The 23,484-nt window shown below is 43.9% G+C and overlaps 3 long non-coding RNA genes across 3 annotated transcripts; all 3 read right to left on the bottom strand.

Moving 5' to 3' along the window:
* Positions 1 to 3,163: 3,163 nt before the first annotated feature.
* LOC135387144 (uncharacterized) lies at positions 3,164 to 3,832 on the bottom strand. The gene is made up of 3 exons (XR_010420890.1): positions 3,759 to 3,832; positions 3,532 to 3,594; positions 3,164 to 3,223 (listed from the first exon to the last, which is right to left on the bottom strand). It is a non-coding gene; the product is annotated as an uncharacterized LOC135387144 (long non-coding RNA).
* A 268-nt stretch (positions 3,833 to 4,100) lies between these two features.
* Positions 4,101 to 4,714, bottom strand: LOC135387143 (uncharacterized). Its single transcript, XR_010420889.1, has 3 exons — positions 4,612 to 4,714; positions 4,448 to 4,519; positions 4,101 to 4,167 (listed from the first exon to the last, which is right to left on the bottom strand). It is a non-coding gene; the product is annotated as an uncharacterized LOC135387143 (long non-coding RNA).
* A 659-nt stretch (positions 4,715 to 5,373) lies between these two features.
* On the bottom strand, positions 5,374 to 5,880 carry LOC135388506 (uncharacterized). The gene is made up of 3 exons (XR_010421432.1): positions 5,798 to 5,880; positions 5,559 to 5,627; positions 5,374 to 5,445 (listed from the first exon to the last, which is right to left on the bottom strand). It is a non-coding gene; the product is annotated as an uncharacterized LOC135388506 (long non-coding RNA).
* Between the last annotated feature and the right edge of the window lie 17,604 nt (positions 5,881 to 23,484).

Here is a 23,484-nt window from a genome sequence, read left to right as displayed (position 1 = left end):
TCGGCGGACGTAAAACGCGCGAGGAAAAAGTTGTCAAAATCGCGAAAAACTGCTAAATAGCCTACTTTCATCCTCTTATTTCACACTGAGGTGCTCGTAATAAAAATACTACACAAAGTGCAATTGATAGGACACCCCTTCAACATTTATTTTGCGAAGTTTTATCAAAACAATTTTCGTTTTAGGCGCAAAAAAATTTTTTGAAGTCTACCACCTCCGCGCCATGTAGGGGTTGCTCCGCAAGCTTACTTCACCGCAGCACGCGCCGCCGCGTTCCTCGCGGAAGACACACGGACGCCGTTCGGCTCCCACCTGCAGCATTATTGGCGATGCACGGATACGAGGTTCAGGTCACCCATTTGGAAGATGACGTCCTTCCGGGGGCAGGGGCATTCTGATTATTGGTTTCTAAGACAAGGTTGTTTCGTGGACTGCGGAATAACCGTAATCTTGTTCGGCGGCTACAACCGCGGCAATTTGTAGCGCCGGTGCAATAAAGTTTCCGCTTATTTCACACTGAGGTGCTCGTAATAAAAATATTACACAAACTGCAATTGATAGGACGGCCCTTCACCATTTATTTGACAAAGTTTTATCAAAACACTTTTTGTTTTCGCTGCGAAGAAAAAGGTTAAACTTTACCATCCCCGCACTTGTTCAGGAATCTCACTTCATTGCACAAAGCGTCACCGCTTCCCCCTTCGATCCGTGCTCTTAATTCGTTAAGTTCATCTACTTTGACACGTCGAATGCTTGAGTCACCGAATATGATGTCAGGCCAGCAGAAACAGTTGACAACGACAGCGGCTTGAAGTGGTGAAATTTGCGTGTTCCGTTTACGGACTTACCTGCTGAAAGAAACTTTATTACTAAAGCCTTTCTTTTCAACGGGAAGGTGCAGCACGCAAATAACCCGGTTCGAATCTAGTGCAGGAAGGGCAAGCGACAAGAATGGACCTAGTAAGGGTAACGATGTAAAGCGTACGTAAGAAGTGGCAGTGTTATTGATACTCACGTTTGTTGCATTGAGCAGAAGTCGTGGCTTCGCCTGCTTGCACGGTCAGGTGTATCTCTTCCATGAATGAAAAAAGCTCGGAGAGTTGTGGTGCCGTACAGAACAGTCGTTTCTCTCGAACTGACAAGAGATACCTTGGACACATTCATAGCGTGGCTTCCACGATTGTTTTGCTCCGTAGTAGCCAAAGGGCTAAAACACCAGGCGTCCCCCAAAACTTTATTGCACCAGTGCCGCATAGTGCCGCGGCTGTACCCACCTAACAAGATTACGTAGATGGGTAGAAATCCAGCGAACCGGTAGAGATGTAGGGAGGGAGTTGCCTCAGGACAGAAGCCGCCGATATTTCGAACAGAGACTGTTCTTCTTCTGGGCAACAAGATTACGGTTCTTCTGCTGTCAACGAGACAACCTTGTCATGGAAACTAATAAGCAGAATGCGCCCCCCCCCCCCCCGGAAGGACGTTATCTTCCGAATGGGTGACCTGAACCTCGTATCCGTACATCGCCAATAACGTTGCAGGTGGGAGCCGAACCGCGTCCGTGTGTCTTCCGCGAGGAACGCGGCGGCGCGTGCTGCGGTGAAGTAAGCTTGCGGAGCAACCCCTATATGGCGCGGAGGTGGTAGACTTTAAAAATTTTTTTCGCGCCTAAAACGAAAATTGTTTTGATAAAACTTCGCAAAATAAATGTTGAAGGGGTGTCCTATCAATTGCACTTTGTGTAGTATTTTTATTACGAGCACCTCAGTGTGAAATAAGAGGATGAAAGTAGGCTATTTAGCAGTTTTTCGCGATTTTGACAATTTTTTCCTCGCGCGTTTTACGTCCGCCGAGTTTCAAACATTTTTTATCTCGTTAAATACTTCCGGGAGAAGAGGGCTGAGCAGTAGAAACGACTGTGAACATTTTGTAAATATCAAATAAAAAATCTTGAATTTTCTTAAATTTGACAGTTTTCAGTAGGCGTAAACCGGCGAATAAGTCAATCGAGCGAGCTCAGACGATTCGTGGTGTGAAAGCCCCATTCATTGTGATCACGCAGAAGAAATTTGGTTGAGATTGGCAAAAAAAAAGTTATTTTTCCTTAATTTTTTAAAAAGAAGCAGTAACTCGCCCGGTCGGAAATTTCGAGAGGCAGCTACAGGGCGAAAAAATTTTTTTCGTGAAAAATAAGCTGACAGGGCATTTATTGCAAGGTAATAATAAACTACAATTTTTATTAAAGAAATCCGACATGGTCGAGCGCAATGCCTGGGACGTTTGGCATGGAATGACCCAATTACATAAAAAGCATCCACCTTACACCATGCATTCTAAAATTTTGCTGTCGCAGAGCTTACATGCTACAAGCGATGCAAATATTACCTGTGTAATGGTAAGCAACCACCTGCTTCCATCTTGTAGCGATTCCACACAACATGAACACAAGGCCGTGGGTTGCCATCACTTTCTCGACTTTGCCGGGGACGGGTAGTGTGGCATAACCTCGTACCGAGCTTGTTGTAGGGTCATACTCGATCTTTTGCTGTATTGCCATTTCATCTATGATGAGAAGGCAGCAGCGCTCTTGAGGGCCAAGTCCAACCACCTTTACTTCCAAGAGGTCGAGGACCTCTTGGAGCACGCCTGGCTGGAACTTGATGCCTACAAAAGATAGATGTTATAAGTACACTGTTACAACACAATGGACAGTCCACAACCTTAATTCACGAGAAAAAAAAAATGCATATAGTCCAACCTTCTATCCTTCGCCTCAGTGTTCTGGCTGATGGATATAGGGCAGCTTCTGCTTCAGCATGTCGTCATATCCGGTGGCTCCACAAGAAAAGTGTAACTGGAGCCCTTTCTTGATCGTTTCCTCCGACCACTTGGACCCACGGTTGCTTTGTCGGGAGAGCGCTGCCAGCTGGTCATTGTTGAAGACACCATTTAGGTTGTTACGGAGTGTTTCTTTTTCACCCTCGAGTACTCGGACTCTCCGTCTTTCTCGGGCACGGGCTCGTTCCAGGCACTTGATTCTTTCCAAGAGAGCGTCCCTTTCTTCATTGGTGATAGGCAGCATGGATAAAAAGCAACATATTTTACGATGAAGTACAGCAACCAGTGTGAACACCACACTCTGTTGAGGGCTAAAAACTGTACTTACCTCAGCATTTGGGGGTGAGCTAGGAGAACACACCAGCAAGTCCAGTGCCTGGCCTGTGACCTGCAAGGACACTGACATTCAGCACACTTGCAAAATTACATTTTGTCTGTGATTATTGTTGTAAATAGTGTCAGATTGATTAGGGTTTTCCTGGACTCTGTCTTACATTTACTAGACTTGAATTAGCAACAGTGTATCCCTCAAGTACAATGCGGTAAGCTGACAGTTGTCACCTCAAAATTTATTGATGAGAGGTGTAAGTTTGTGTGATAGCAATTGCAGCACATAGTGAGTCCGGAACCCCACAATGTTATCAAGATCAATATGGTGGAAGTGGTATGCGCCTGCCTAAGCCGGGTTCAGCTTACTTCAGAGTTTTGTGGTACTGAGCTGGAGGAGCACAATGACAGGTCCAATGGCTGGTCTGTAACCTGCAAATGAACCACAACTCAATATCCTTGGATAATCTGTTTTGCCTTATCATATCTACAAACAAAATTGCAAGCACAAAGGAAGCAAGACATGACATGATAACGAGACATTACAACATTATGTCACTGCACCAATGTTGGAACAGAAAAAAAAAAAAACTTACTTTTTCTGTGTTGGTGTCCAGTTTTGAAGCAGAACACACACTCAGCTCAAGGGAAGTGTCCAGTGTGTCAACATTCTAGTTTAAAGATCATCATCAAAGATTAACAAATAGAACACAAGACACACATATACACCGGCATATAACAGGCTGTATTTTTACAACCTAATAAACTTACATCAGCAATGTTTTCTAGACTGTTGTCATGGTCCACATGACAAAAGAGGCTTGTCTCAAGTGCAGGCTGTGGCTGAAAATAAGCAAGGTTTATATTATCCCCAGAGAGCCGTATAGTTACAAACAGTAAAATTAAAGGAAAAATAAACGCCAAAGCTATAATTACCGTATCATGCTGTGCAACCGGGCAACAAATCTCCTGATTGCAGGCCCCATCTCGTGGCTCTGGTGACACCTGATTTTGAAAATAGATCAGGCGGCACATTTATGTTCCCCTGCACTTGGTTTTTAACGCTGTTATCATTTATTGACTATTGATATAATGTAAACACACAATGTAAAAGTGTTATAAATGCATAATATTTCTGAGATTTGAGATGAAAAATGTCACAGTTACAAATGGTTTATGAAACAATTTCTATTTTGAACCACTTTGAACATAAATGGCTCAATGTGGAAGTTGTTTCGTAAACCATTTGGAATTACAGAAATTTTTCACCTGCGAATAAACTTACCCCGGCAATGTCATCCAGGCAACTATCATGGTGTGCATGACAAAAGGGGCTTGTCTCCTGTGCAGGCTGCGGCTGCAATTAAGGAAGGTTTACATTACCAAACAAGACCGTATAGCTGCAGACAGTAGAATTAAAGAAAAGATAAATGGCAAAGCTATATTTACCATATCATGCTCTGCAACAGGGGCACAAGTTTCCTGATTGTAGGCCCCATGTCGTGGCTCTGGTGACACCTGATTTTGAAAATCGACCAGGTGGTACATTATTTTAAGAAGAGTAAGGAACCAGGCTGTTTTGTTGTCTATGATAAAAGCGTTAAAAGCTCAGTGCAGGGGAACACAAAGAAAGACAGTATAAAACTGTAAAACGATGAAATGTAATGGCAAAAGGGCAAGGGTGCAGCCCAGCTGGTACATGGTGAAAAAATTTGGAACCCGAGAAAGGGAGAGAGGAGGGACGAACGTGTCGTGTCGTCCCTCCTCTGTCCCTTTCTCGGGTTCAAAATTTTTTCACGATGAAATGTGTGTGAAGTGAAATGGGAACTACAAAACAAAACAACAACAACAACTTTATTTTGGCCTTGGAGAGGTGGAAAGGTGTAATCTTGTTAGATTATGAATTATGTTGTTTTCCAGTTTAGCACTGTGTTGCCTCGTTATGTTCCCCTGGACAGGGTTTTTAACGCTTTTACCATTTATTGACTATTGATGTAACGTAAACACACAATGTAAAAGTGTAATAAATGCGCAATATTTTTTTAGATTCGAGGTGAAAAATGTCACAGTTACAAATAGTTTATGAAAGTTTATGAAACCGTCTCTATTTCGAACCACTTAAAACCACTTTGAACATAAATGGCTCAATGTGGAAGTTGTTTCGTAAACCATTTGGAATTACAGAAATTTTTCACCTGCAAATAACCTTACCCGGGCAATGTCATCGAGGCAACTGTCATGGTGTGCATGACAAAAGGGGCTTGTCTCCTGTGCAGGCTGTGGCTGAATATAAGTCAGGTTTACACTACCACAGAGCACTGTACAGTTGCAGTTGCACACAGAGCTGCATGCCCACAGTAAAATTACTGAAAAATAAATGTCAATACTATATTTACCATATGTTGCTCTGCTACAGGGCTACACGTTTCCTCGTTGCAGGCACCATCTCGTGGCTCTGGCGACACCTGATTTTTGAAAAGAAATAACTCAGTTGGTAATACACAGTAAAACAGAGGAAAGGAAAAGTGTCAAGTAAAGCAAATTGTTTCGATTCTGGTATGACATAGCAAGTTCAAGTTCTCGTCCCTGTTGTCTTCTGTCAACACCCGAGCCCAATTGAATGCATGTTTCTTACCTCTCGGAACCTTGATGTAGCAGCCGCAAGGACAGAGTCTACGACCAGAGGCTGGGGTGACAATACAGCACTGTCGATGGCAGGCCCCTCTGCTTCTCCCTGTAATGAAAACTGCATGGACAGAAGTACCTGTGCAGCATTATAGTCAGCGCTTGGAACAAAGCCCACCCTATTAGTTGCATCCGAGAAGAAACTTGTGGCTGGTCTTGGTGCTCTGACTCCTTGCACGCCAGCTGATGACAGCATGTGAGGGAACTCGGGGGACTATTAGGGAAATCCAAGAGTATTTGCACGATTTTCCTGTTTACATGTGCACTACTCCTATATGTATATGTTTCTTTTGCTAAGTTTTCTTGTCTTATACATTGTGCAACTCAGCTGTGGCCAACGTTTCCGCAAAGCTTCATATTTCTTTTTCATGTGTCCAGCTCCAACCCCAAAATCAAGAACGCATCACTCACACGAACTTCAGATCCAGCTCTAGAAGTCGGGTCCTCGTTTTCTTGGTTGGATCGCTTCTGAATCAAAAAGCAGATAAGTTGGTATAATAGGTGATTGGAAAAATCAAGCAACGCAACTAATGTTTGTTACAGCTGAGCACATAAAAATACCTTTTGACGTCGTCCTTGTCGTTCAGTTTCGCTGCAGTCGAACTTTGTGGGCACTGCTGTTGGCTTCAGCAATCGTCTCCGATCGGCGCGATTTGTCTCGTATTCGCTCTCTTCAAAGTGAGCCTGATTATGTCAGGAAAAAATAAAAATAACGTACAATGTATCAGGAGCAAAAGACTTCAAAAGATTTCTCTCACCTCGCAAAGCTGGCTGTACGGCGTGGGCTTCCAGCCACCGCCACGTTTCATGTTGTCCAGCCAAACTTTTCTTCTTTTTGGATCAACGGGGAAGCGAAACACCCGAAACCCATTTGAACTTGAGTTTCTGCAGCGCGGTGCGACACAGAACCCCATCGCGCAGCGGGCCGGACGCCCAGAGCGTCGAATCCGATCGATTACGCCGACTGTCAAAAAGCACTTGTTGATCACCTGGCAAGAAACATCAAAATGGCGACGGTCAGATGCGCAAGTGACTCGGGCTGGCTTAGAAGCGCATCCTGTGTGGATTTCATGTGGATTCGGGCTTGTAGGGCGGAGCAACGGCGAAGATAACGTCACAAACAGGCCCCGCCTCGCAGGCGGCGGAAGATCAAAGAATGGCCAAACTCTCCCTATATACGGCTCTGCGGCGTGCTGGAGCGGTGCGACGCCTGGTGTCAAACAACCCCCTGTACAGCGGGCAACACTGAATATTGGTATTACACACTATTACATCGGAACTTCGTTATTTTAATAACCATATTATTAGTTTCACTGTTTACCTATGCATTCTGAAACCCCTGTTAACAGTGTTTTTTGCGAAGTAACCCAGCACTGGCCACTGTTCGATGGAAGCTCTCCCTGCTTCTCTACTGCGCCTGCGGGCTCCTTCTGTTCGCGGCCTCTTTCGAACGAACAAACTCTCTCTGTGAACCTCTGTGAACAAACAAGTCCCGACGCTGTCTGGCTTCTTCAACGTCTGACACATTTTTTTTCAATGGCTCAGCATTTCATTTCAGTTCGCTTATCCGTTTATCCTCAGATGTGGATCGTTGTGTGAATTGCAGGGACGGATTTTGTGGTGGATTGTTATGTCGGGCCCAGTGTTATACGCATGCAATGTGGTTGCCGCCGTATGTGGCAGGAGCACGGAATCATTTCGAATACCTAGTACAGTAATGCCCGTAATCTTTAATTGTAATTTTCTAAATTGCACCGTCGATTGGAATGAAAGTTGCGCAGTTTTTGTCCTGGTGGCTTGGAGTATCGAATAGCCACACTAACCCTAGTAGCACAAAACGTTTTATAAACGTCCAGGAAAGGTCTGGTCACAACCATATTTTCATCTAGGAGACGTCTTCAATCTGATCTACATAACGTTTTCTACCCCCGGATAAGTTGACGCTTTCCCGAGTCTTGAAGACGTGTTTGTGGCCGTCTTGAAGACGTTCAAAAAATGTTTAGAACACTAATTTGAATGTGAGAAAATTCATCCCTGTTGATATCCACCGGGTACAGTTTTCCGGAGATCTGCCTCTTTTTTTTTTTTTCACACGTTCCATTTTCTGTTTCTCCAAGCAGAACTGCAAGAAACACTGCCACGTGGCGTTTCAGCGAAAATCGAAGATGCGGTTCACAAAGGTGGACCGCGTTAGCAGAGGTGCTCCTACCGTAAGAACAGCAGGCTTCCTCCACGGCGTTGCACGTGGGGGAAACAGAGCGTAGAGGTGGTCTAGTCCCTTGCAAAGGGAAAACAGATACTATACATTGCTCGTCTTAGAAGGTACCGTAAACTGGATAGCCGTGCTCGCCTTTGAGTCAAAATGGAGGGTGAGGTCTCTAAGTTTATTTCAGTTACCCACAGAAACAACACTGAAGTGGGAAATTTCTGGGAGTATTAACTCACCGTCAACTCAACGCCTGTGTTCCCTACTGATTTTAGCTCGAGACAGTCAGTAGGTCCACCGAAAGTAAACTTATTCAGTGTACACAAATCGTCCTCGTCTAAGATACGTCTTGAACACAGTTGGCGAAGACGTATTATAGATGGAAAGTTGGCACGTCTAGCAAACATGAACGGAAGATATTTACAGGATGTCTTCCTTAATGATACCTCTTCAACAGAGGTGTCGAAGACGTATTATAAACGGAAACTCGGTACTTCTTGCAAACGTGAACGGAAGACGTTTACGGGAGGTCTTCCTTTAGGATATCTCTTCAACAGAGATGCCGAAGACGTATTATAAACGTTAAATCGGCGCGTCTTCTAAACGTACTATAAATTACGGCTTCTAGACGTCGCGTTGACGTCCTGATCGTCTTCTATCCTAATTTGACCAAATAAAGACGTTTCTGCGACGTTTTGTGCTACTAGGGAAATGACATTTGATCGGCGCTGCTTTACAGTACCTTTAAAGCTGTGTCTGTCGCAGGGGACAGTAACAACATTTGCCTTCAACCATCTCGGCTTCACAATATTCCCGACCACGTAGCTATCTTAGCAAGCAGCCTTTGTTCTGGACAGTTGTTAGAAAGTTCACTATGGAGTTACAAGGCAACAAAAGGACCAATTTCCTATCTCAAACATAGTTATTTAACTGTTATATAAAATGTTAATTGAAACTCAGTTCAAAATTGTGTAATTGTTCAGAAAGGTTAGTAGTGCTTTTAAGTGCAAATTACCACTAGCAGCGGAGAGCACTATTTCATGTAACAATGAAACAAACATAATCATTAGATCATAATCATTAAAATGAAGATGTCATTCTCTGGATTAAACATATTTTGTGTGACAAAAAGAAAGTATTTGGATGTCAACATAAAGACAAATATTTAATTACACATCAAAACCGCATATTTACAAAATATGATTTTAAATCATCTGCTCGTGATGCTTTGCAACACATATGTCACAGAACCAGCCCTTCTTTATAGAAGTTGCCGTGGCATGAGAACAAGGCCTGAAAAGAAAACAAAAACACCGCTTGTTTATTTATACAAGTCAGCTGTGATTGCACAAGGAGATCGAAATGCTTACCAGTTATACCACTCTAGACAGCAATCGCAGCACACCATCTTCGCACTACCATAATCTTTTTTCTTGCAAAACTGGCAAAACCACTTATTGCATTGCTCTTTCACTACAACTGCAATACAAATTTGGATATTGGCACTGAAATGAGTTACATTCGATCCAATTAGAAAAAAAAGGCTGACCAGACCTGGCTGGTAGTAAGTTCCATGCATCTTCTGAGAAGTACTTCCTTATCTGGACCAGTTTAAGACGGGTGTCAAGCACGGCACTAGGGAGACGCTCTGACCGGACTTTGAGGTCTGATTCTTCTATGAGGCGCTCTCCACACAGCACAGATTCCTCCACTTGCTGGCCAAGTATTCCACTGAGCAGAACTGAAGGAAAGGTGAAGTGCCGTTACAAATCAGAACGGCTTAATCACGTGTAGTATTTACATTTTACTTTGCTCTTATTATCAAGTTGCTTCTAGGATACTGGTTTCCCTGTGCAGCACAATAAATTGCTCCACTGCCTCTTTCTTCCTGAAATACCTGCCTTCTGTTTTGGGCGCCGTCGACATCTGACTTGTGGCAGCTTGATCACTATGGTGTATCTTCCTTCATGACTTCTGCAACTCCAACTGCATTACAGTTTTCTGGGGCAACATCACTGTTGCGGCTTTGTTGAGGGTGTGGTGAAGAAACACCATCGACATGAACATTTGCAGTGTCGTACCTTTCAAGCAGAGTATCAATGTTATCATCACCTTCCTCGTTTTGCTGCAACCATACTTCATTGCATCCTTCAAGCAGAGCAAGCCTCCTTGCAAACGTCACTTGAGCAGTCTGCAGGTGTATCTGCAATAGATTTCAACGCACGCAGTGCATAGTTAAACTTCTGATTTCTATTCATTTTATGAAATGCAGGGCAAGGCATTGATAGAAGCTCCAACTCATCATTGGACTTAGCAGGGGTGTCTGCAGAAACATCATTGTCTGTCATGAAGCCATGTTGGTATGACTTGAACCATCTCCCGATTACAATGCGCTGAAGGTTTACTTGTTCTCCGAACTCCGAATGAACTGCCAAAAAATGTCGACATAATAACCCTGTCTTGGAGTATGTCGTACAGCTGCATGCATAGTCTTTTCTTGAAACACTGCGGCAGGCATTACTACAGCTTGAGGTCACAAGATACTCACTTTCAGACACTTTCTTCACGTCTGGGTGTATCTCTCGTGCTTTTTGTGATTCCTTATTGATCAGGAACATGCATAATGTGTGAGCTTCTTCATACATTGTTTTTGTATCTCTCCAGTTGTACCATACGAATAAAAATAACAAGCCTTCAACAAGACAGTTTGGTGAAGTGCTTTCCTTGTCATATTTATCGTTTATGGTGCTCATATACTTGAGTTTTTATTTGTTTGCTGAACTTGGGTGTACCTCGAAATGAAGTGATCGAAATCCCTATTTCAAAGCAAACTACTGTAAATAAATGTTATCTGGCTATACAATGCACAGTTGCGCGCGGGAAACTGCCAACAGCGAACTTAGACTAACCTGGACATAGCGGTGCAAACACTGAACTTGGACCAACCTAATAATAAACTAACCACCGCACTGTTCAGCCGTCTACGCCCTACTAAGCCTAACGGACGCTAAAATGTGGCTTTCATTCGCTAAACCGACTTGGACAGATATAGAAAATTCGTTAATTTTAGTGGTTAAATAATGATGTGATTTTAAATCTTCCCCGTCTCGTGTCTTCGAAGATCCTGGTGACGCAGGCATGAGCGTACCGACAGGGGGACAAGGTCACTTTATAGGTCATGATTATTTTCTCACAGTCATCATAATATGAACCTGTGAACACCCGCACAGTCCGCAGCGTCCGTTTCCAGGGAAGGAGGTGACGTGGTTGCACGCTTTGCTCCCCTGGAAGCACTTTGCTGCGCCCCCCCCCCCCTATGGAAATAATCCTCTAGGAATGCCCCATGGACGCAGGTCCTGACAAAGACGCTTCAGGTGTGCCTTCAAGTGGACGACCTCTCGCCTCACACTCTTCACTGGTGGATTCCTAGATCCATTTGAAGCAACTTACACAGCTAAAAGAGAAGTTCAGCTAACATAAAAAAGTCAAGCGCCAGAAACGCGAAATAAAATCACAATATAAGTGTGGTGAAAGAGACGGTGAGCAATTGTCCGGCCTCAGCAGTTTTTGGTGAGCAATTGTCCAGTGAGCAACTGTCCGGAGAGCAATAGGCCATTTGCAAAAGTTCCAGGGAGCAGCGCGCATGCCGGGAAACGCTGTGCAAAACGACAGCGACGGCGCATGCACCAGTACGACGACGTCGACGATCGGAGACGATAGCAAATCGCTGTCGTTTCGCACAGCATTTCCCGGCACGCCCTGCCAGAGCGCTTTGCTCCCTGGAACTTTTTCAAATGGCCTATTGTCCGGTGAACAAATCCGTTCGGTAGATCGTCCGCAAAAAAAAAAAAAAAAAAAAAAAAAAAAAAAATTGTGAAAGAACACCGGCTTTTTCTTTATTTTGTTCATTGTGCATCTTAGGAGACACGTCTTTCCTTCACCCTCAATGTGATAGGGTGAAGGAGCACAGTGCCGCCTCATGTGTCGAAGATGAGCTTTAACTTGCGGAAACAAAACAAATGTGTCGGGCGACTCTATCGGAACTGCCCTTATCTTGGGTTGCATTTTCTTTTTTCTTTTAATCTTTTTCCAGGACGCAAGAGGGGATAATGTGCTCCTTCGGTTATATCTCATATGGCCCGAGTGTGCATAAGGCCCAAGTGACCAAAACGTCCAAATGTTCATAAGACCCGAAAAAAAATTGGGCCTTTTGCGCATTTGGGTCAAATGAGCAGGACAGGAGAAGGTGTCCAGAAGGCCCTAACGCCCAGAAGGCCCAAATGGTCATATGGCCTGGAAACCAGAAAGGAAGACTAACCGTGTATTTTTTCGACCGTATTTTTCAGTGTATAAGCGCCGTTATACATTGAAAGAAGTTCTCTGAAGAAGTCCTGCGCGTCATCTAATGTCATCATATGCGCGTCATCATCCTCCATAGGACTTCTTCAGAGAACTTTTTTTTTTATATATAACGGAGCTTGTACACAGAAAAATGCGGTACTTTTATCAGTGCGAGTTATATGCGAGAAATATTTTTCTGTAAAATTGCTTTTCAGGTGTGACTGCGCAGGAATTCCACACTTTGCCGAGAATCGCTACGGCTTGGTATTTTGCTCGGGACTGAGATTTATTATGTTCATCAAGCAGTGCCCATTTTGGAGAATTGCACTCGGTCACTCAGTGGAATATGCTTCTCCTGCAGCGCGCATCTCACGTGAACACAAACAATGCGCTTCTTCCGCCTTGTGAAATGTAGTCTCCAAAGAGTTCAGGTACAGAATCAATTCGAAGGTGTCCGCCTATTTGATAGAGCGCCATTTGGTCGAACGGCCCCGAAAAAATGGTCTCGGAAAAAATTGCACCGATGGGTTAGAACGGAAAAAACGGTCCCATGCGTAGGCGTGGTTTGCGGCGTTCAGACCCCTCCCGAAATCGTGCCTTTGGTAGCGCATCTGGAAGAGAGAAAGAGGAGTAAACCCTTCTCTCCTATGCAAATTTCCTCCTGAACCCCTCCAGAAATATTTTTTTCTGGCTACGCTACTGCCGTGCCCGGCTTGGATACCTTCGCAGAAAAAGCGCTACGTATTGTGCGTCATAGCAGTATTCAAGCGAAAGTTGAAAAGCTTTTAATGCGGCAAACGAATCAGTTGTTCAATAAATATATTAGACACAGAGCTTACCAATCTGTACCGAGCGAAATATTGAACGCTGTAAGGATTCAATATTTATTTGTATTTTACTTTTTGTCACATTTATATCTTATTTGCTTGAAAATTTGTTTCTTCATTTCAGTACTTTTATTAATATTTTTAGTTCAGTTACCTTTTTCTCCTCTGTCGCATTCAGCATTTAATGAATATTGCGCGTATGTGCAAAGAAAATACAGTATCTAGGTCACTCCTAGTCTTCCCTCCTGGTTTTCGGGCCATATGACCATTCGGGCCATATGAATATTTTGGCCTTCTGGACACCTTACCCTGCCCTTCTCATTTGACCCAAATGCTCAAAAGGCCCAAATTTTTTTCGGGTCTTATGAACATTTGGGCGTTCTGGTCACTTGGGCCATATGAGATGATACCTGCTCCTTCGACCCTCTCACATTGGGGGTGAAGGAAAGACGTGTCTCATAAGATGCTCAATGAACAAAATATTTAAAAAAAATGGTGTTCCTTCACGAATTTTTTGCTGACGATGTACTAAACGGATTTTGTTATGAAAAAGGCTACGATATCAGGTGACCGAAAGGAACAGGTTTCTCATTGGGGCAACTTCGTAGCTTTTATAATTAAAAAGTTAATTATTGAAAGTTAATTAAGACATTGTCTTAGGAGTTTGCTGATGCCCTCCTAAGGAGTGTGCTTCAGTATATGCTATATTGTAATTGATTTAATCTCGGAAAAAGTGATACATATAATTTTAAAAGATATGTTCGCATTTAGCTGGGACGCCCTGTATATCACAAGCTCACAGGAACATCAATAAAAGCTCTGATTAAAATAATGAATGATAAAACTAGCACCCAGAAAGCAGGCTATGAGGTGTACAAAGGGAACCTAAGGTGTGGAAGAAAAGTGCGGCAGTAAAGTAGAACTGATCCAGCACTGCTTTTGCAGTTCCCCACTCCCACTCTGGAAAGCGGGTCCTTTCTAGTGCAATCTAGTTTCCCGAAAAAATTACAAAGTCAGTCCAGCGACAGCTTGAAATACCCATCTATCCGAGAACGTGATAATAGTCAGACTTGTACACGCGTTACTAAAAAAAGTAATTGATTACTCTTACCGTTACCCTGTACGAAAAAGTGATTTTTTACCATTACAAATTACTCGCTAAAGTAATTAGTAATTACTCGCTTGATAAAGTAATGAAGTAACATCTAGAAAAGTAACGCGTTACTTTGCCAGTTACTTTCGATATCTGAGCAAAGCACTACAAACAGAAGTGTCTGAATGCCGCCGCGCATAACCGCGGGCACCGCATGCTGCAAGGCACCGAGAAATTGCATGAGCTAAAGCTCAAAGCTAACAGAAAGTTTGCTTGAAGGAGGCACAGCAGGCATTTGAACAAGATTTTTTTTCTGATCTTTCTTTCCACCGCTTTGAACATGCCAGATAGCTTGGCCACGGTGACAAGTCATTGCAAATCGTCGACATCGTTGTGACATCGACAGTATCCGCACCGGACTGACAGGAGCTCACGAATGTACAAGAGTCTGAGTAGGTTATCGCTTATCGGGGGTCCAGAGTTCTGTGTTCTCTGCATTCCGCAAACCTAGTCGCCCCAGTGTCCTAACTTAAACGTGGGATCCTACGTGATAGTTTCCGACTGCCTCCAACATACAAATGTCGCAGTGCACGAATTTCAAAGAGCCTTCTTAGACTCATTCCTTCGTATGCACCCTGAGGTCACAAAAGTGCATTACTTCACAGATGGTTGTGCTGCGCCATACAAAAATAAGAAAAGCTTTCTTGACATGTGCTACCACAAAGAGCACTTTGGTGTTAGCGCTTGCTGGAACTTCCACGCAACGTCACACGGCAAGGGGCCGTGCGACGGAGTAGGAGGAACTTTTAAAAGGCTCGCTGCCAAAGCCAGTCTCCAGTGGCCGCAGGAGGGGCAGATCCTAACACAAAGGGACCTCTATATGTGGGCAAAGGACGCGCTGAGCATAAATTGCCTGTGGGTATCAGAGGACGAAGTTGCAGCAGAAAGGACCATCCTTGCCGAAAGACACAGCCGCTGCATTGCATTGCCTGGGACAAGGAAGTTTCACCACTTCGAACCAATTTCCGAGGGCAGAATCGCGGCGAAGCGAACGTCGTTTGAGAGGAAAGCTTTCCCGGTATACAAGGTGCCTAAGAATAACAATAGCGGTGCTGAGCGTTAAATTTCAACAGAGCATGTTTTGGGCACGACACCTTGTGGTTTTACTTTTTTACTCTTTTAGTGTGACGCGGAAGTATACACGTCACAAGTGTAAATAAAAGACGAACCGCCGAAAAACCCAGGAAGACACTAGTACCAAGCATATAAAACGAACCTGTTACAGGGTTTCACGCGTCAGACCAGAATGTGCCTGAAAGGGTGCTTCTCCGCGTCCAATGCCAAGCAAACCATGGCCGAGAAAAAAAATCCTTTCTCGCGTTTGTCAAAAAGTAATTCTCCAGATTTTTGATATGTTGTAGCTGAAGCATTGTGCTATCGAATGACGTAGGTCGGCGATTTTTAAGTGGTCTGCTACATTCCGAAATCTTCTTCTGTAAAATGCAAAGTTTTGATGTGTGTCACTTTCCAACGGTTCTCACAGAACAAGTGTATATCGCAGACATGCGAAAATTTTTGTTAGCGTTCCCCATGTGCTAGTAAACAGGGAGCCGTACCTACTTTTCCAACAAGGTCAGCAGGGAACGCGGAATAAAATCACAAAGGTTGCACAAACGGCGACATTTGGGCACAACTTTAGAGGGCGAGGGAGATAGTTATTTCGCATGCCCTGCTTAAGTTATGGTGCATAATCCTCGGATGACATAAAACCACATTGGTTCGTATATAGAAGCAAGCACGCGCGAAAAGAGGACGAAAACCTGTGGTATGGTTTTCTCGCCTGGCGCAAACTCTGAGGTGCTCTAAAAACGCATGGAATCAATATTTCGAGTTGGGACATTCGGCACGATTAATCTCACAGTGTCCCCCACGCACCCTATTTAAAAAAAAAAATATTGGTGATGGTCGATTGACAATCATGGACCATTCCCAGGGGAATGACCCAACTTCCTTCCGCACAGCATATCCTTGTGACGAAGGCAACTGATTATAAATCTAGGTTAAATAATTATGTAAACAACAACAAGAAGGAGAGAATGGTGAAGTGATTATGACTGTCCTGTGACTCTGAGCACGAACAGAAACCATCGGACAATGTTTCTGGCCTGGTAATGTTTGATTTACTTTCAGCCGGGCATATGTAATGTGGAAAGCACTCTATAGTCAGGGAAGAACACTGTGGGGTCTTGCATGTACTCGAAACAATTTACTCAATGAAATTAAGGAAATAAATAACACAAAGAACAGCATGCAGCACAGTTTTCTTGGCCCTGCTATCGCAACTACGGAGCGTCCACATATCGCTGCCTTCAAGAGCAGCTGACACAAACTTAAAATTATTGTGGTCGTAGGCCGCGCAGTCCACACGCAGGACACGATCGAAACTACGCGGTTCCTACCACTTTGCACCATGCGACGTCTATGAGCTGTACGCCCATGCCCATGAGCGGACCATGCTCCCATCTTACCGACCTGCTCTAAACCTTGAGAAAGTCTGTTACCTCGATCACGTTGCCACGTCAACGAGGGTACAATCCCCTCAATGCGAAAACACTTGCCCCAACAACGTTCGCCGCGGTGGTTGCTTCAGTGGCCATGATCGCTACCAAAAGGGCTTCTCTCTCTCGCTCGAGGGCAAATAATGTCTCGAGCTGCGCCGTCTACGGACTCTCGCGGGAGCGCATCCCACTGCTGCCACCAATTGTGATGGACCCCTGCAATGGGACGGTGATCACAAAGGCTAGTGGGCATGTACTGGCGTGTGAACCAGGAGAAGAGGGAAGAAGCCAACGCAACTTCTCATTAAACAGAACCTATATTCACATATATCTACGTTCAAACGTAATAAAGCTAAATAATACGCCAATTAAGCCGTACCCTTTGCTAGGGGTTTGCTAAGGGGCTTTGCTTAGTTTTGCTAAGCAAAACCCCTACTCTAGCGCAACCAGTGCCCGTGCTCGAATTATGTTCTGAGATAGATGCAAGATTGGACCCAGGCACCACATCACCATTGGACCACGATTCGTCCAGTATTGGCAAGCCAATATGTTTATATTGGTCCAACATTAGCTATGCAACGCGGTCCGATATCGAGTCAATGAAACTGCCAATAAATGTCTAATGAAGCCACCAGTGAAGCTGTAAATGGCTGGTAAATCATGGGATTAGTTAATTAGTCATCCAACGCAGCTGCATGTAATTTACTTCCATGTAATGTGTGACAAGATCTGTAGAAAAGGACACGCTGCACTGCAATTCTTTTGAACCGCAATAATTTATTCAGAAACTTTCACTCTAACTGTACGGACCGCACTTCGGTTCTCCGTTACGTCACCGGTGTTGCACAATGGCAAGTAATGCCGCGAGCTCGCGTTGTGGCTGCCGCCACTGCCGAAATCTGCCGATCGCGCGAAAGCTGCTGTCATGGAGATTTCCACTCCCGATTAACGCATACGCGGGATCCTACGGCGCATGCTCCCGGCGGGATCCTTCGGCTCGGCCACACGTCACGATGACGTGTTGCCGAGCCGGCCGTGGTCCCGTCAAGTTGCCCGCTGTGTCTCCGCTCGGCAGCTCGCCACGGCGCGGCGCCAGCTGTCCTCCCTTCGCCGCTCCGTTTAAATTCGCTCCCGAGAATACTCCTCGCGTGATGAAGGTAAAATTTTGGTTCTAGACTCGGAAAAAGGTTTACTTTCTCATGAAAACGAGAAAAAATCATTTCATGGTCCCTTTAACATCTCTAAAGGCAGAAAACTTTTACAGCACAAGACTTCTGACTTCACAGCACTTCTTGACAGCACAGCACTTGTGACTTCATAATTCACATAGGATATACTGCTGTTACGAGGTTTATTTCACGATGTTTTGAAATTGATGGGCATAGGAAAACCATTCATGGAGATACACATGAATCTCCTTGGCACTTCCAATGTCCTTCAATTTCAAGGGACGTTAGAATGTGCCACACGAGTTTCATCAAAAACTTCAGGGAAAACCTGGAAAAGTGAGGCAATTTCAATAATAGAATTTAGTAGACACACCGATTACGTTATTCTTCAGGAATGAAACATGTGGTTACAATCCTGGAATGACATCGAGCTTGTTAAATAGAAGTCTTTCTTTGCAATCTCTGATACAGCATATCATAATAATAAAAAAATCATACCTGTAGGCAAGGTTTTGAAGAGGAACATTGAGACGCATGGAGATCAGGAAAATTATAATTTCCTTAAACTGTGGCAAAGAGTTCCGTGTGATCCTTAAGTAGGTTGAACACTGCTGCCAATTTGTTGTAGTTTAGGAGCCCTGTGTAGAATGTGACAAGGCTGTCATTGTGTTTAAACGCTGCCTCATCCAGAGTCCTCAGTTGCATAATCTCCGAAAGAAGCCTCCTGTTCTCGTCTTCCTGGCTTGCAATATGCGGAGTGGCGTCAGTACAAACTTGAGAAGAGACACAGCAGCCTAAAGGTAGTATCACCGATGCCAGTGTAAGGAATAGTACTATACTGCTCTACAAGCAAATGTTATGAAAGATCAGGGAATTATGAGTGCATACCTGAATCTGTGTTGGATACATCAAGTGTGCTGTCCTGCTCTTCAGATTTTTCCTCCATAGTGTTTTCAAATGTTGACGCACTTTCATTGCACAGCACATTGGTTGTCAGTTCATCATTAGCTGCCTCCTCTTGTTCATCACAAGAAGGTTCCATGTGTGTGCCTGAATCCGTGTTTGACACATCAAGTGCACTGTCTTGTTCACCATATTCATCTTCCACATGTAACAGCTCTTTACTCTTTTAGAGAACGGACTTGCCCCCATTGTTGGATACATTTGCCAGCCATTCATCACATATTCTTGTAGACGGAGGTGTACTGAGGCTTGTTATTTGTTGTTGTGGCCGGTGCATCAGTATTTTCCTTGTGAGGTTCTAACTTGTCAGACCCTGTTGAACTTTGGTGCACCACCTGTGTGGTAAATGGCATATACTCCTTACTGCTAAGGTGAAAAAAGGATTCAGCTACTTCATATTATGACACCCGTAATGTAAATCACACATCTAGTCTGGGGCCTAGATGGGTAGAAATCCAGCGAACCGGTAGAGATGTAGGAAGGGAGTTGCCTCAGGACAGAAGCCGCCGATATTTCGAACAGAGACTGTTATTCCAACTATTATTCGAACAGAGACTGTGTTATTCAGTGCCCACGCAATGTATTCCTTTTCGACTTTTTCATCTCTGGGCACTGTCAGATGCTCTTGTTCTTTCTCCTCCTCTTGCACAACTTCATTCTTATGCTCATTGTATTTGCGGGATGCTGTACGTTTAATATATGGTATGGTATATGGATGCTGAACAGGAGCTGTTGTGTTTGATCTGTTTGTTTACATCGACGACACATTATTCACAACACATTTTTTACAAGGGACATGCACACATTCTAGGAGCACCTATTCAACTTTAAGTGGTTCGAAGCCTGTCATCTTTGCTGTCCGTCTGATTCAAGTGCTTTGTAAAAACGTGTTGTAACACAGAAATCTGTTACTTCGGCTGCAACACTCTCGTTAACACTCGTTACTCGTTACGTTAATTGTTACTCATATTGCTGTTACTCGTAACACGACATTTTTATTCGTAGTGCCATTGCCCTATATTGGCTTAAAGGGGCAATAAAGAGATATACGAGGTGCACCGTGTACAGTGTGATGTCACCGCAAGCCCGCTCAATCTTAATCCTCTACGGTTTTAGCCACTTGATAACGACACTGAACTGCTGGAATGCAAGGGGACCCTCATCTTTTCGAAGTTGTTTGGATTAGTGTGGCTGGAGGTGATGCCGGGCATTGCCTGCAACGTCACACGGTTTCCCTCCAAATCCAAAGTTTGACGAACAGCTTCTAAAGTCCCCTGAAATGTTTTAAAATTGAATGTGCTGCATTACAATAGTCTTTGCATATACCACAAGCAAGATGCTGGATGTTACATTACATGTACACAATACATGATGTGTCTGTTACATTACGCTACACTTGTGTTATAAGGTTTTTGCCCATCATATACACTTACTCGTCCCTCGAGCACCTTATAGTCCGAGGTGAGAAGGCCTTTGCCTGGACACTTTATCAAATGGGGAAAGTCTGACAAAGAATTAAGCTGGCAGTTTGGATCCACAGGGTGCTCTGTACTGCACATTGTACTGGTCGAGGATGCCCCAATGACCATTTCTGTCCACCTCTTTGTATTGCACGTTGCACCATCAGACGTGATAAAGTCGACCATCAAGCAAGCCTGCTTTGTCAGAACAATGGCTTCAAGCAAGGTCTTTGTCAAATGAGTTCCATTTACATTCTCTTTAGTGGCAAATGCGGCACGTAACTGGGTCCACTTCCCCACAAATGGAACAAAAATTATAGACATTGAAGCAACGTGGTGATAGTGAGGCAAGAACAAAGACAGAAAAAAAAATCACGGTGAACGTTGTGTACCAACCGGCCCCTTTTGTGGCTTAATTAAAGCCATTCCATGGTATGCAATCGTGTGTGAATGGGCCCAGATCCACAAAACCTTCTGTGTGGTCAGTCGCAGCCCGCGCACGAGAGAGAGTGGTTACGAGAGTTTCATCCCATCAACTATGAAACCGTGTGGCATTTGAATTGGTTCATTATACTAGTTTTCTTGCTCAGTATATCAGGCATACTTTTGTACTGAACCCAAATCCGGTCTTGTAGAACTTCAGGTATTTCTGCAGTGTCATTTTACTAGGCAGTGCAAGGATGTTTTCCTTTCTGAGGTATTCGCACAATCTTGGGCTTTTAGGGTTTTCATTTTCTTTATCAGGCACTCCAAGACCCACCCATTTGAATACTTCATTAGTAGGAGTGACACAAGGACTCTGAGTGCCAGGCCATTACACATGGATACTAAGAGCCATCCCAATAAAGCCTTAGATATAGGCGAAGAACTGGACCACCAGAGGAGCGGCTGCCCGAGCGTTTCCTTCTCGACTTTCTCTCTCGTGTTCAGGCATGCCTGGGCTTTCCTCCTCGGGTTACACCATGCAAGCAACATACACACACATTTGTACAAGTGAAAGTAATTTATTAAAGCCAATGGTGCTGAGAATTGTGCCAATGTTAATGCCAATCTGTGGAGGAGAAAAACCCAGGCGATAAAACTTCACGATCTGAAAAAGAAGAAACATTCAAGACAAACAAGATGCTAAGCTTCTATTATACTCGCTTTAACTATATATCCCTCAGGGTGTGTGGGTCTGAAAGAAAACACAAAATCAACAATTGACACATTGCTTACCACTTGATGACTAATATAGCCTGCAGCAATGACCTGAAAAAGGACTTATTATAGGAAACCATAATCTCATTCACTATTAAATGCAATGTGTTGCTTCAGGGTAGTCTGAAAAGAGAATCCAATTAATATCAACATCTACAGGCAAATACAATAGTGGGACGACAATAGTCTGAAAGAGAATCTGAATTAATATCATCTTCTACATTCAATAATACATACAATGAGATGGCGACATCACTGGATAATCTGAAAGATGTTTACTACAATCAATATCAATGTCCACACACAGTACAATAATACTTAAATTTGGGTGCTGCAGGGCCCCAATAATCTTGACATACTTGCAATTAATAACATATAGTTAGGTAATTAACACACAATACAATAACATATGTTACAACAACGTACAATAGCAATAAGTATAGTTAGTTATAGTTAGGGCTCTGAGTTTTTGGAGTTTACTGTTGCTTTTTCATAAAACAGAGTTCTTCAGAGTTCGATTTACAGCTCAGGTAATATCCGAAATTCGGAGAAAACTTGACGACGCACGCAAAGTTCTGCCGCAAAAACGCAGTTGTCACATTTATTGCTTCAACACTAGAGACACAAGCTTAACAATACATTTTGTGCAACACTGTTAGAGTTCGGTACCATTCAGCTTATTGTAGTAGATCGTAGCATATTTTTCCAGATTGATCGCGATCGCGGGACAATGTGAACTCCTTGAAATTTGTTTTATTTATTTATTTGTGATACTTTTGGTCCGCAAGTGGACCGTTACAGGTCGCTGGACTGCAAAACAGGTTCTAAAGTTGCAACAAAAGTATACACATCAACTTGGTTCACAATGTCGGCCGGAAGGCTGTTCCATTCACGTATTGTTTTTGGATAAAACGAGTATTTAAAGTGATCCGTACGACCTAGGATGTCCTTTGAATGTCGATCCTGCTTGTGTCTAGAAATGTGACAATCCGGGATCAAACGCGAAGAAGGCGGGATTCTTGTCATCAACTGAAACAAATATTTCAAGCGCTGTGGCTTGAAACATTGTTCCACTGGTAGCAAATTAGCCTTGCGACATAAACCTGATGCAGATCTTGTTGTGCGATAATCTGCAAAAATAAATCTGGCAGCTTTCTTCTGAACCTTATTATTCTGAGCCTGAAGTTATTTTTATGTATGGCAAGATGGGGATCCCAAATTGGACAGGCATATTGCACTAATGGAAGACTAGCGATTTATACGCTTTTAACCTCACATCGTAAGATGAGTATCGTAGCAGACGTTTCAGTTGGAACAACCTTCCCAGAGCCCTTTGGACTACAGTCTCTACGTGTTTAGTCCATGGAAGATTTGATTGAAAGTATACACCAAGATACTTGTAGTAATTGACTATGTTTAAAGGGACAGTCGCATCGACCACAGATCGATTCCGAAAGCACAGTGAAATGAGATTCCCCGTCCATCACTGACCATGACTCCGAAAGTCCCGTTCCGATCGACGGAATACTTTTTGCATAATTCGTGTGTAAGCGGCGCTACAGCAGACGACGGAAGCGGGCGTCAAGCGGAACTCCCTGCTGAGAATCTTTAGCAACGTCACATGGAATCTGACCAATAAGAACGCGGCGAGCCAGAGGAGTCCCCGCGGCTTGCAGCTTGCATGAGCAAGGTCAGGGAGACGAAGGCGAAGGCACATACGGAGATGGCGGACTCGGAACGCGGAAGTGGCGAATCGTGCTGTTCAAATGCCTTTAGTAATAGCTCCCGTGACGAATATACATGTTTGATGACGGCCCATA

The sequence above is a fragment of the Ornithodoros turicata genome, chromosome 3, assembly GCF_037126465.1.
Source record: "Ornithodoros turicata isolate Travis chromosome 3, ASM3712646v1, whole genome shotgun sequence".
Classification (NCBI taxonomy): domain Eukaryota; kingdom Metazoa; phylum Arthropoda; class Arachnida; order Ixodida; family Argasidae; genus Ornithodoros; species Ornithodoros turicata.
The sequence above is the reverse complement of the archived record's forward strand: the minus strand, read 5'-3'. Positions and strand labels throughout refer to the sequence as shown.